General features: G+C 37.8%; 1 protein-coding gene across 10 annotated transcripts in view; it reads left to right on the plus strand.

Moving 5' to 3' along the window:
• Positions 1-12,329, plus strand: part of RNF19A (ring finger protein 19A, RBR E3 ubiquitin protein ligase) — a 60,982-nt gene that overhangs the window by 3,010 nt on the left and 45,643 nt on the right. For 3 of the 10 annotated variants that reach the window (XM_075743604.1, XM_075743602.1, XM_075743606.1), the window contains exon 2: positions 2,166-2,309. The exons of 2 other annotated variants lie outside the window; for them this stretch is intronic. The gene's annotated coding sequence lies outside the window, so the exon portion shown is untranslated. Of the gene's footprint in view, positions 1-6; positions 129-1,689; positions 1,848-2,165; positions 2,310-4,089; positions 4,217-12,329 lie in introns of those variants that run through there. 5 more of the 10 variants (XM_075743605.1, XM_075743601.1, XM_075743603.1 and 2 more) reach the window with 4 other exon arrangements.

Here is a 12,329-nt window from a genome sequence, read left to right on the forward strand (position 1 = left end):
GCACAGGTCCTTCTGCGGAGCTGGGAGTTTTCCACCTGGCAATGTGCTACACACACAGCAACTATTGCAGGCGCGTCGTGGAAGGATAGGGCAAAATGGGTAACAAACATCTGAACGCCAGTGTGCGTGTAAGGGAGCTGAAGAGGTGGCGGTTGGCAGAGATGTCCTTCTGCCTCTTCCCTCCTGCTCCAGTACTCTGACAGAAAGAAATGGGGCTTTGCCAAAGGGGTAGTAGTGGAGTAGAGTTATGGGAATATGCCAAAGGGACAGTGGTAGAATGCAGTTGCTGCTGAGCAGAGAAATCAAAATTTGAAGCTTTCATGCCCTTGTGGTTGCTTATAGGAAATGTGCCTGTGTTTCCCTGTGAGGAGCACAAGAAGTCTTGCTTCTCTTAAAGTACTGTAGTTGACATCGGTACTGATTAGTGCTTTATCTTAATTGTAATCAAGGACGGCATTATTTTCAAAGTTTGGGAAATGGGTCTTGCAGGATTTAATTCTGTAGACAAAACTAATAATAATTTTTAAAAATTCAGTTTTTTTCTTCAGTTGTTTTAAGTTTCTTTTTTGTCAGCCAAAGAACCCTATTTCAGTATCTGATGAAATGGTTTTTATTAAGTTCACTGGAAAAGAAGGTTTTCAGTTTAATATCCTGATCAAACTGAAGTATAAATTCTGAATAATAATAATAAATTCAGCTAACAGAATTCATTTGCATGCTTAGAAATGATGGCTGTGTAATGTTACTTAAGTTTCCAAAATCTTACCATTATTTAACTGTAAACGTTTAAATGCTTGTACTTAAAGCTTTAAGAAAGCTGAGAAAGCACTTTTTTTTTTTTAATTGCATGTGAACTAGGCCTATTTGGTCCAGTAAATGAAAATGAAAGTTTCACTTTAGCATAACGGCGATAATGCTGCTCTTAAAAATGAGTTCAGTAAAAGGTTTACATATGTGTAACTCTTCTACATGTGTATTTCTTGAAGCATGCCAGTTTCAACTTTTGTTTTATACAATTCAGCATTTATAAATGGGTATTTATAAATGCTGAATTCTAGCTGTTATGTGTTTATGTTGTCAGCTGTTTTTGAGTTTGAGGACAGCAGATCATTTCTAAAAGAGAGAGTTGAAACGTTTATGTGTGGTTTTCTTCTCTTGCCTTCCCCTTAAATCTACCAGACAAATGACACATTTCTTATATAGACCAGTCATCACATTTTGATTAATTATGCTAGCTGAGGCTCAGGAGGAAGGAAGGTACTTGGCAGTTGCATTTGTTTACCTTCATAGTGTGTACAAATCCTGGTCTCTCCATTAGTAAATGAATCTTTAAAACTCCCTTAGCTATGGGATTCCCAGTTAGCATTAATGTATGCATTAGGAAAACTTGTTTTATGTGAATATTATCAACCTGTGAAAGAATACAATTGAATTCTTTTGGCACTTGGGTAGAGCCTTTTGTGATGGAAAATGTGTATACTCTTTTTTTATCTATTACTAATTAACAGCATTTAGCTACTACTCCCCATGACAAAAATGTCAGACTGTGTTCGTTCAGTGGGTAGGTCATTCTTCCTAACCAGTCCGGTTTGGGGTTTTTTTTCCTGTTTGCTTGGGCCTTTTTGATCCTTCCTTAGTCTTATTAAAGTATTCCTCACAAAGATTTTCCCCCCTCCACCTCCTTTCCAGGCAAACAAAGTAGGGTGCCTAAATCTTTTCACAGGACTTCTTCTGAATCCTGGTTTGGAAGTGCTCAGGAAGGTCTTTGAACTCTGAAGTACAACTATACTGTTCTGAGCCACTGTCCTCTGGTGGCCTTTAGCCAAGCTTGTGGTCTCCATTATGAGGTCAGTTTACTCTGGCCCATTGTCAGATATCCATAATTAGCTTTGTGATTCGTTTTCTGAATTGTACGTAAACACCACATACCACTCTAGTAGAACACATTTTAAAATCTGACTAGAACAAATTGATGGATACATGTTTTGGGCTCTGCTTTTCTCAGTGTGATTTCTGGTTTGTAGCTGAGTTGTGAATCAGTCTCATTCTTTCTTGGGGTCAGCGAATGAATGCTCCTTGAAGGACTAATACAAATATTTGGTCTCACACTGTCTTATCCATAAAGATGTTGATTTCAGATTTTTTTCTTTTTGCATTTGTCTTAGCTCTAAGTTTCCATTGTCCCTTCTATGTTAACCGATGGACAAATCGGTGTGCATAACACAGCCTCAAGATACTGAGAATGGTGTTGGATCATACGTTGCTAAAAACACCTGAATTGCTCCTGGACGTAGACTTCCACCAAGAAGGTAAAAGATTACATTGAGTCTTAGAGAACTGGTTGGTTTTAGTAGTATTGTGGTGTACATTCCCCGCCCCCCCCACTGTAGGAAGACTATGGAAGAGGCTGTATCAGTACCTAGAAAACAGTTGGGTTTTTTTAATGTTCTTAATTTTTCACAGGAGGCAACTTCCTTTTATTTCTGACTCTCTGAAGTGGAAGTTTTATCTGTGATTCAGTCTAGTGTTAGTTCGTTTCTAGTAGCTTGTCTCTTCATTCTTAAGTGAAATAATCTTTAAGGAAAAATTGAAACATTTTTGTGTTGTGTATATAGATTAGATTTCAGGTATTGTGTGTTCTAGTTTAATTCAGAAAGAAAAGTCCAAATAAACAACTGTGACTTTGAACTAAAAAGTAGAATTCAGAGTAGAATTTCAGTCTTCCTTCTTAGGTTCTGAAGGTTACTTCAGAAGATTTCTTCAGGCACTCTTTTTTTAATTTATTTTATTTCTTTGTGCTAAGTTGTTATACAAGTAGGTATTTGGTCTATTGCTGATATTTATGGGTTGACAGATTTCTTCCAAGCTTCTGCAAACTAATGTTCACCTCACTATCCCAGATTTTCTTGTAAGGTTATTTTTTAGTTGATGAGAAGAGACTTTCCTAATCTGAGTCATAAGGTGGCTTAGTTGTCTTTCTTCAGTTATCTGCCTCTGGTTGTTTCATGTACATTTCTGGCAATTCTCAGGCACTGCAGAACTGTGTTTTACTTTGGTTTTGATTGCTGGTTCTTCTCTGGCATGGGTTGCTTGTTTTTTCTCTTTTTCTCTTAGTGCAGCTACTGACTCAAGGATCCAAAAGAAAGCAGTGAATATCTAAAAAGAACTGTAAGTGTTAAGGGGGGACTAGAATATTACAGGGCTCTACTAGAAATTTTCTTCCTGTTGTGAGTGTGGCTTATACCACAGCTTCAGAATAGTCTTTGAGTTCTTCGAAGCAGAATTCAGAGGAGGAAGAAAAGCCCTATAGCTGAGTTGAGATGTCATTTGTGATACCACCCTTAGGTTTTTCCTCATTAAGGCAAGTGAGGAGGGCGTCTTGATCCTTTTGCTTCACTTTCATGGGAATTGTGGTATACTTGTAAGAAGAATTAACCCCACCTTAAGGTTTATCCATGGAATAAGAAAAAGTAGGAGTGTTTCCATTGCTTTTTTTGCAATGGAAAGATTACTGTAGGCTTTTCTGCTTTTTAACTGTGTTGAAGTCAGTCACCTGCTGGGTGACTATTAGTATCTTTTTGGACAGGTAGCCAGAACACTGGAACTGTAACTGCCACTTAAAAGGACAAGAATAGTGGTAGATTTTAAATTTTTTTTTCCTGAAGGGCGAGTGTTCCACAGGTTCACTTCACATGTAGATATATTGCACTAGTCTGGAAAGCTGATACAAGAGTTGCTTTAACCTAAAGTAACTTAGGAAAGAGACCTGAGGAAATGAGCTTAAATAAAAGTTCCATATACACAGGTGTTTCCTCAGGCATTAAAACTTATTCTCTATAGAGGCCAGCATATCCCCTAATGTCTTCAGAAAGATGTTTGAAGGGCATCTTGCAGAAATAAACATTGTACCAGTTCAATTTGGTATAGTGACTTGATTTTGCTTCCTAAGTAGAGCACAACTTTGTTAATGCAAGTATCCTGTTATTGTTCAGCACAAACTGTCATTGTGGGACTGTGTCAGTTCTGTTCTGCTTCCATTTATAGTTGAGAGAAATTACTGTTAAACAAACATTTTTCCATAGGTCCTTAGCTGCTCCCATAAGGCAGATTAGAGCTCTTATTCTGAATTGGAGCCCCTGGCTGTCCCCTTCAGTTGTTATATTTAGTGAACTAAGAACTGCTTCAGCAAGAGGACTAACTGGAGAAACTGTCTGCAGTAAGAACCATGTTACTTTGTTCTCATTGTGTTTCATTGATGCTGCCTATTCTCAATAAATGACAGTATCATTTTAAGTTTCTCAGTTAATGATCAGATTTTTCACATAAGACCAAACTCTGCCAGCCACATCAAGTTAATCAAGTTCTATTTTTACCTGAAAATGCTTAGTCTGTAAGACAGTTCCAGCTATACTGTTTAGTGCACCATGTGAGACTTCTGGTGAGACAAAATTACCATACGTATGTTTTTAAAAAATGGTTTGTCTCGAGTGCAAAGTGGTCCTTCAGGAGATCTACTGAAGAGAGGAGGTTTAGATGAGATTGAAGGTTTTAGTTGAGGCGTGGGGATTTTACAGTGCTACCTGGCTAGTGTTTGGATATGTTGACATCACAGCACTAGTGTTGCTGTGTCTTGTTTATATTTTTAAGTATTTATATAAAATAGCCTTGTTAACCATCAGCTCTTAGACAAATAAGAGTCTTTCTTAGCACCATATATTGGTAGTGCCATACCTAAATGTGTCATTCATCCATTTTCTTTGCTGAAAGTACATGGTGCACAGAGCTTACAGTATATTTCAGTGAAACTGGACAAGGGGAGAGATATTTTGGTGGATCTTCTGCAGTATCATCATTCAGAACTCAATCTTGGGAAGAAACATTTATACCATTTTTTAGGAATTAAAGGCTTTTATTCTGTCTAAATTAGGTAGTTGATGAGTGCTTTGGGCTTTTTATGACCTGAAAATTGGGGGCAATATGCTCAGCCTATATTCAGTGTTGCAGCTTTTCCTTGTATTAAGAGCTAACTGTACCTTGCCAGTAAATGTTTTAGTAATGTTTTAGTATTAACTGAACATCTGTATGGGGAGTGTATAGAAGTGAAGATGCTGACAGAGAGTGGTTGGCACAACGTACGGTTTGGCTTTTCTCCTTCATATCAAAATGCTTTATGTAGGGAGCATCCAGTTGTCCCTCAAACATCTAAAAGTGGAAAGAACACTTGGATGGGAATAAATAGTGGCTGTAGTGAGACCACCCAACTGGCAAAGGTGAAGCCTGCTGAGAAACACTTTCTTCTGGGCAGCTGTTACGAAGTATCTTACTTTGGGTCCTGCCTTTTTTGTTTCCGTAATAAGCAATCGAATATATTGATCCATGCACCAAAAAAAAAAAAAGTGGCTGCAAGATGAAGTGTGTTCAAGGTTAAAGACTTTTTTTTTTAAGAATATGTACTGGAAAAAATAACTTTTATCAAAGACTTCACCATGTCTCCTGATGGAGGTGCTCTGACTCTGTTCCTCTATCTTATGTCAAATATAAACAGAATAAAGCGTTTAAAATTGCTTTTTTTTTTTCCGAGTTGAAGACCTTGCTTCGGTTTCCTGAGCAGAGCAGTTACCTTCTCAGTTTCATTTTACCTGTGAAGCTGAATCTGATACTTACTTTTGATTGACTTTGCATTTTCAAAAAAAGGAGTCAAGCTTTCCTTTATACGATACTGCTAAAAATACATCTAGGGAGACCAGGAGCCCTTTTACCTCAGGGTCAGAGATAGAGGTATCAAACTTTGAGGTCCTTTTAAGCAAAGGGATCTTTAATGCTTAGAGCCTTTGAAGCCAGGCTGTTGCTTTCCTGAAATGTAAGATTTTTTCCTTCAGTGCCAGTTTATCTGTGGGACAACATAGAGAAGAAACCCGCAAAACTGTTGCGCTCGCTATTTCTCTTAATTTCACAACACCATGTTTTAAGCCATCTCCATTTGGGACTGAGGGATTTTTGTATCTAGTGACCAAAAGTATTTTCCTCCTTAAGTTCCTACCTGCCTATTTACTTTTTTCCCCTCTCTCTCTTTCTCTCTCTGTCTTTCTCTCTCCCTTCCTGTTCCTATTTGTTGTTGCCTTTCCACATCCCGTCCACCCCCCCCTTTATGTAGCAGTAGGCTTTTGTTCAGACTTTGTCTGTGGTGGTGGTGCTTAGTTGCAGAAAAGTAGACTTTGCCTTCTGTGACCTGACACCAGGCAGAAATTCAGCCAGGGTAAGAAGAGAAGAGAGAGTCCTGTAAGCTCAACATGGGAGTCCCAGGTCTTTCCACTGTTAACAATTAAAGATGATTCCAAGATGAATTAGGTAATGGATTAACTAACTAATGAAAAGAGAACAAGGATAAACAAAGAGAAAGATCCTGCCTTGCATGGATTCAGATTATTAGGATTACATGCTGCCTGCCTGTCTGGGAAAGGAAGAACAAGCTCCCTTGTCTTAATTTAGTTAGTAGATAAGATATATGATGTGCCAGATAAGTTTATCTTTTGCTGTTGAAGCTTTGCAAGGAGTGTTGCTTACTGGGGAATGGGTTAAGAAATAGAAGCATCCTGTTTAGTCCTGCCCAGCAGTGTTTCAGCTTTTTCTCTAAAACAGTAAGCAGTGGAAAATGGTTTCTTCCCACCTCCTACACCCTGCCCTAATCAACATAATATCGTGGCTGGATCTAGACCAAGTGTTGTTTGAGTAAAATATGAAGACAGTGACATGGTTTTTTTCATTGTTGCTTTTTTCTGTTTTGTTTCTGAGATGTGAGGTTCTGCTGTATTTTTTTAAGGCTATACAATCATATCCTTTTTCTTATCTCAAAGGTCATACAGTATTACCTTTCTTTTTTTAAGGGTAACAGATAATTTAGGTTGAAACTGACTTCGAAATTATCTCCCACAAGCTGTGGGGATCTTTGCATTGTATGCCTTTTAAAGCCAATATGCAGAAAATGGCATATGCAAAATTAATGTAAAGCCACAGTATGCTGTATATGTGGGACGGATTCTCTTGAACCTTTTGTAAATTTGCTTTTGTTCATCTCTGGTGGTTAAAAGCAAAACTAATAAAGAATATGTATTTTGATATGGTTGGTGTTCTTCCTGAAATGCATAAAAACACACCTCTAAGAGTAGGCAGAAAAATAGGGGTTTTTTTTGTGCTAGAAGTCCTTCAGTAAGAGAACAAATTAGAACTCTGAAAGGAGGGAGCTTCCAGTTGGCAGTACAGTGAACAAAAATACAACATTTTATGGAAGGCCTTGGTAGATTGATGCTTTTATCTGTAAAAAAAGCAATGTAGGTACTGAAGTTCTCTGTAAAATGTAGTCCTTCTGAAGTTAGAACTACTCACCTTTAACGTTCAGCCTTCTGAAATGTGTGCTTTGTTTGTACAGCCTTACTGTAGACTAGTAACTGAAACGTGGATGGGTTTGGAATGTTTGGTGAGGAAGATAAAACCTTTTGGTGATTTGATTTACTGTCATTATGACATGACTGTCAAGTCATCAAAGTAGTTGACTGGAGTATGAATTTGAGTAAGTATTGTCTTAACTTGATATGTGCCTGCAATAATTTCTCTAATAGGTATTGTGCAAAAAGCTGTATTTTGTAGGTGAAGAATGGCTCAGGTGTTAATAGTGTGTGGAATGCAAAAACCTCTGTCTTTCCTGTTGTAAAGACAAGGAAGATGCCTTCAGGATGCTGGTAGTTTAACTTGGTTTCTCAGAAACCATGATGAGTACACTGGCTTTGCAATGTGAAGGATTGCACATGTCAAAGTGAAATTGATTCTGCCATTGCATGCAGTTTATTGTCATCTTAAGGTTTTCAGGTCAAATTCTCAAATGTTAAGAAATGCCCAGAATTAAGGCTGATGAAACAGCCATAGTTTGATCATCTTTTGTGCTTAGCTTTATTAAGTTATAGTTCTTAATTATACAGCTGTGGTTTTCTTATTTCTCTTCTCCTGTCTCTGGTCAATTGTTTCCTTTGAATAACTTTGGATCTGTGATGCAAATAGAGCAGATAACTGAAAAGATTTTCTTCTTGCCTTATGGAGGCATCTGAATCCTGGACTGTGTAGTATCAGTGGTATTTCTTGGTTTGCGGGGAGGAGTGTGCACACAATTGCTGCAGGTATCTCTGAACATATAATTTGCTGTGTAATGTGGCCTGAAAGAAATTAAGTTCTTGGGTATCTCAGATCAGGCACCTGAGGTTGGCAAATAGATCCATCCTTAATCATATGCTTTAATATTGTATCTGTTAATAGGGACAATAACCATGCTACTTCAGTGGGATGAATATGATATTTGACTATTTCAACAATATTAATCTAACATATCAGTGCTCTGCAGTGGCCTATGAGGGAATCAATTCCTGCTTTCTATGTAGCATTATATACACTATTTTTTAATTTATTTTTTTTTTAGATGGCACGATTACTAAGAGCAAACAAAATAACTTGTGGCCTGATAAGTGTGACCTGGCAAAGATTCTACAGGGGGAAAAGGATAAAAGCCATGCAATTAAACCTTCATAATGTATTTCAGCAATCATTTCCAAACTCTGGGGCCTTAATTCTGTTTACTCAATGAAGTTATTTCTAATGTAGTTTGTATGCTGTTTTCCTAGCTGTTAAAAATAATAATTGCATCATATCAGCAGGTTTAGAAGCCACTCACTAGGCAGACGACTGCTATTTGAGCTAGTGGTATCTAATAATACCTGTCATGCTTTATAGGGATCAACCCTAGACACTATGATCCATGTGCTTATTCAGAGGGTTTTATGGATGTCTTTGGACTGCGGAGGATGAGCTCCAGAGGAAGGCATGCTTTGACAGGACAAGCAGCTCTTGCTGCTTTTTTATTTGTCACCAGCAATGTACCTTTTACTTTCTGCATAGGTAACAGTGTTTTATCCAAATCCCATTCACATTTAGTCAGTTATGATTTTTGTTAGGAAGATATCGTAGCCAATCCAAATTCATACCCTTTTCAAGACCTAATCTGATGTCTTTGTCTTTCTCTCCTGTCATTTGGAGATGCTCCTTCTCTCTGTTCCCAGTTCAACTACTCTTTGTAGGGTCTCTGTTATCTTCACCCTGTGCTTGTTAGCTCTTTCATCTAGTGTTCGTGATCAGCCAGTCAGTTTCCCTGCCTCACTGGGTTTTCATGAGATATATTGTCTCTATTACTTGTGCTAGTGTTCCCAGATTAGTTCCCTGAACAACAACCATTGGTGTCCTCACTCTGCAAACCTCATTTTTTCTTAGATTTTTTTTTCCTTTCTCTGGCACTCTCTGATGGAGTCTCTGTTCAGCCATTCTGTTCCTGTTTGGTGCAGACGTTAGTTGCTTTTCTGGCAGCCACCACTTCCACACAGCATGGTTTGGGTGAAAGAGACTTTTAGAGGGCAAGGAGTCCAGCCCCTGCTCAAAGCAGGGCTATTCCTAGGTCAGATTGCTCAGAACTGTGTCTAAGCAAGTTTGGACTATATACGTCTTGTTTTCATCCCCCCTGAACGCCTTGTCTCCATGAGTTTAATCCTGCCCCCTCCACATTTTGGTTAGAGTATTTTCTACGTTGCTGTTACTTAGTAGTGGGATTGTGGAAAGGATAAGTCAGCTTTGTAGCTTTATTTTCTGGTACTTTGACCCAGCATATTGTGCGCTTGGAAGTGAAAGAAAGATTCTGTTTGATTCCAGGCTGGATCAAGTTCAGGAGAGATTCTTAGCAGATAAAATATATGTGTGTTTGCTGAAAATCATGTATTCTTCTCCCATTCGCAAAAACTTAAAAGCATGGCTATATTCATGTTGCTGGAAGGCTGATTACATGTGCATCAGAGATACACAATTCAGAATTCAAATTCCAGCCTCAAAGCGTGCTAGTGCTAAACCTTTCCAGAGAAAATAGTGCAAGTTTTGGATTTATTTTCTTTTCCGAGATATTTTCTTCATTAAAGTGCTCTGGGTTTTGGAGGTTTGGGTTTTTTTTATTTGTTATTGGCTTAAGTAGTTTAGTTGAAATAAGAGCACTGAAGATCTTGGTATATAACTTTTCAGCTAGTTCGCTTGAGAAAATTCTACGCTGATTTGGAAACAGGATGTTATAGTGGGAAGCGTCAAGCAATAATAGAGTTACTAACCTTTCTTTTAACAAGAAGTCATTGTCTTTTGAAATAAATGACTTACTACACTGTAAAAATGAGGTGAGTCACAATGCATGTAACTTCTTACTAGTTTGGTTGCTGCTTTCAATAGTAAGCTTATATTTTTCCAATTTGACTTAATCTGACTGTCTGCTTACATCCTCCTCCCCCATAACATCTGCTGTTTAACCATGAGGTGCTATATCCATCCTTGCTTTAAGCTGGCTGCTGCCTTTTGTAGGATTGATGTACTCTTATGTGCTGCTTGTGTCTGTCCTGTAGAATAAGGTCTGGTAGATGATTGCTTTTACAGAGTTAGTCTGACAGAATAGTGTAGCAAGCTACTTGGGAAGCTTAGCTGCTGTTGGAAGGACATTGTTAGTTTAGCAAATAGCCACAGTAGTTTAAAATGTTAAATGTGTTACCACCTCCTATTTATTAGTGTCCTCCTCCTGGAATTTACTAACCTACAGCCATCAGTATAATGAAATGAATGCCCTTGCTTCCATTCAGATCTGGAGATTTAGCTTAAACCTATCTTACAGGCAGTTTAAACTGAACACCTGACCTCACTCTAAGAGGGCAAGGTGGCCCTGTTCTGAATTTCTGCTGCAGGGTAGGTTAACCCACAATGGAGACAGCACGGGCAACTACTTGTACTAATTTAAACCTTTTAAGCTAGTTCAGTAGGGGCTTCATCTGTAGGACTCTCAAACTATGTAGTGAAGCTTACTGAGCATAGAGTCCTTCTATACCAGAGCCTCTTGCCTCTCTGGACATTGGATTGCATTCCCATTAGTATTCAACATTTTAAAACGCAGGGAAATAACTTCGTATCTATCTACATTCCTGTAGAATTTGTCTGCCATGTTTCTGTCCGCATCAAGTCGCTTTGCGCATTGTCGGAGGAAACTATATCAAAACATAACATAAACCTGCAAGCTGCCTGACTGCATGTTATAGAATTTTGTAAATGTATGTTTTCCCTGTGGAAATACCTTTCTTAAAGTTATATATAGCTTAATTAGTCTTAAGCAACTCCAGGTATTACTGTAACTTAAGTGATAACTGACTTATAAACCAAGAAGTAATTTGAACTAAAACTGAGGGCACATTGAAAACAAATGGCATAGCATCATATGGAATTTTGCAGTCTAGTTTAAAGAAAAGAAGAAAAAAGAAACTGTCATGTCCCTAGGTATTTTACCATTTAATTGTAGTGATGTTGAGAATTTTCTTCATGTATTTACAACTTGAAGTGACATTGGTGTTTTCCTGGCACTGCAATCACTTCATTTTGCACTTAGGGCCATAGAGCAGTGCTTGCTAGGACTGTGGAATAATACCCTGTGGTTGCCTTCCTTTTGTAAAGTAGTAAGACAAATATTAAAGTATATGTTCTAGCAAGTAAACTTAAGGAAATCTTTGAAAGATCTCCTATGCTGACATAAAGTTCCTTTTTAAGAAACTTAACTTTTCAATGAAATCATACACCTGCTTCCTGTAATGTATTTGTGTAACTGTTTTCATTGGAAATGTAGGAGGAAATAAATGGTTTCAAATAAACAGTGAAGCTCCTGACTTCAAAGAACTTCCTTCAAAAGTGAAATAACTTCACTTCCCTTTCTCAAATGAATAAAAAATAAACATATCTTACCTTGTTACATTTTTTTTTTTAAACCATGTGTATAAATCTACTGGGATTTTCATCTTGGATCTTTTATAGGAAAGGAATTATTAGTATAGGACATCTCAAATTAGGTTACATTAGGGACATAGTTTAGTGGTGGACTTGGTAGTGTTAGGTTAATGGTTGGACTCAATGATCTTGAGGGTCTTTTCCAACCTAAATCTATGATTCTGTGAATTAGTGTTGGAAAAGATTTGCTGGATTTATTCTCATGTGTTGCGTATCTTTATTATGGTGATGTAAAAAGAAAAGTTCTCCTTAGACATGAGCTCCCTGGATGAGAAGAAGCAATACAGCTAAATTTTTCTGCAGTGATGCTGCAGGGCAGTGTCTTTTCTTCTTCAGTGACTCCTTACCTAAAGTATCCCCAAAATAGACTAGATAGCATCTGTTCTCATGCTCTGCTTAACCAGGACATTACTTAAGGAATATAATTAAAACATAATAGTTTT

This window comes from Balearica regulorum, chromosome 2 (genome assembly GCF_011004875.1).
Source record: "Balearica regulorum gibbericeps isolate bBalReg1 chromosome 2, bBalReg1.pri, whole genome shotgun sequence".
Lineage (NCBI taxonomy): Eukaryota > Metazoa > Chordata > Aves > Gruiformes > Gruidae > Balearica > Balearica regulorum.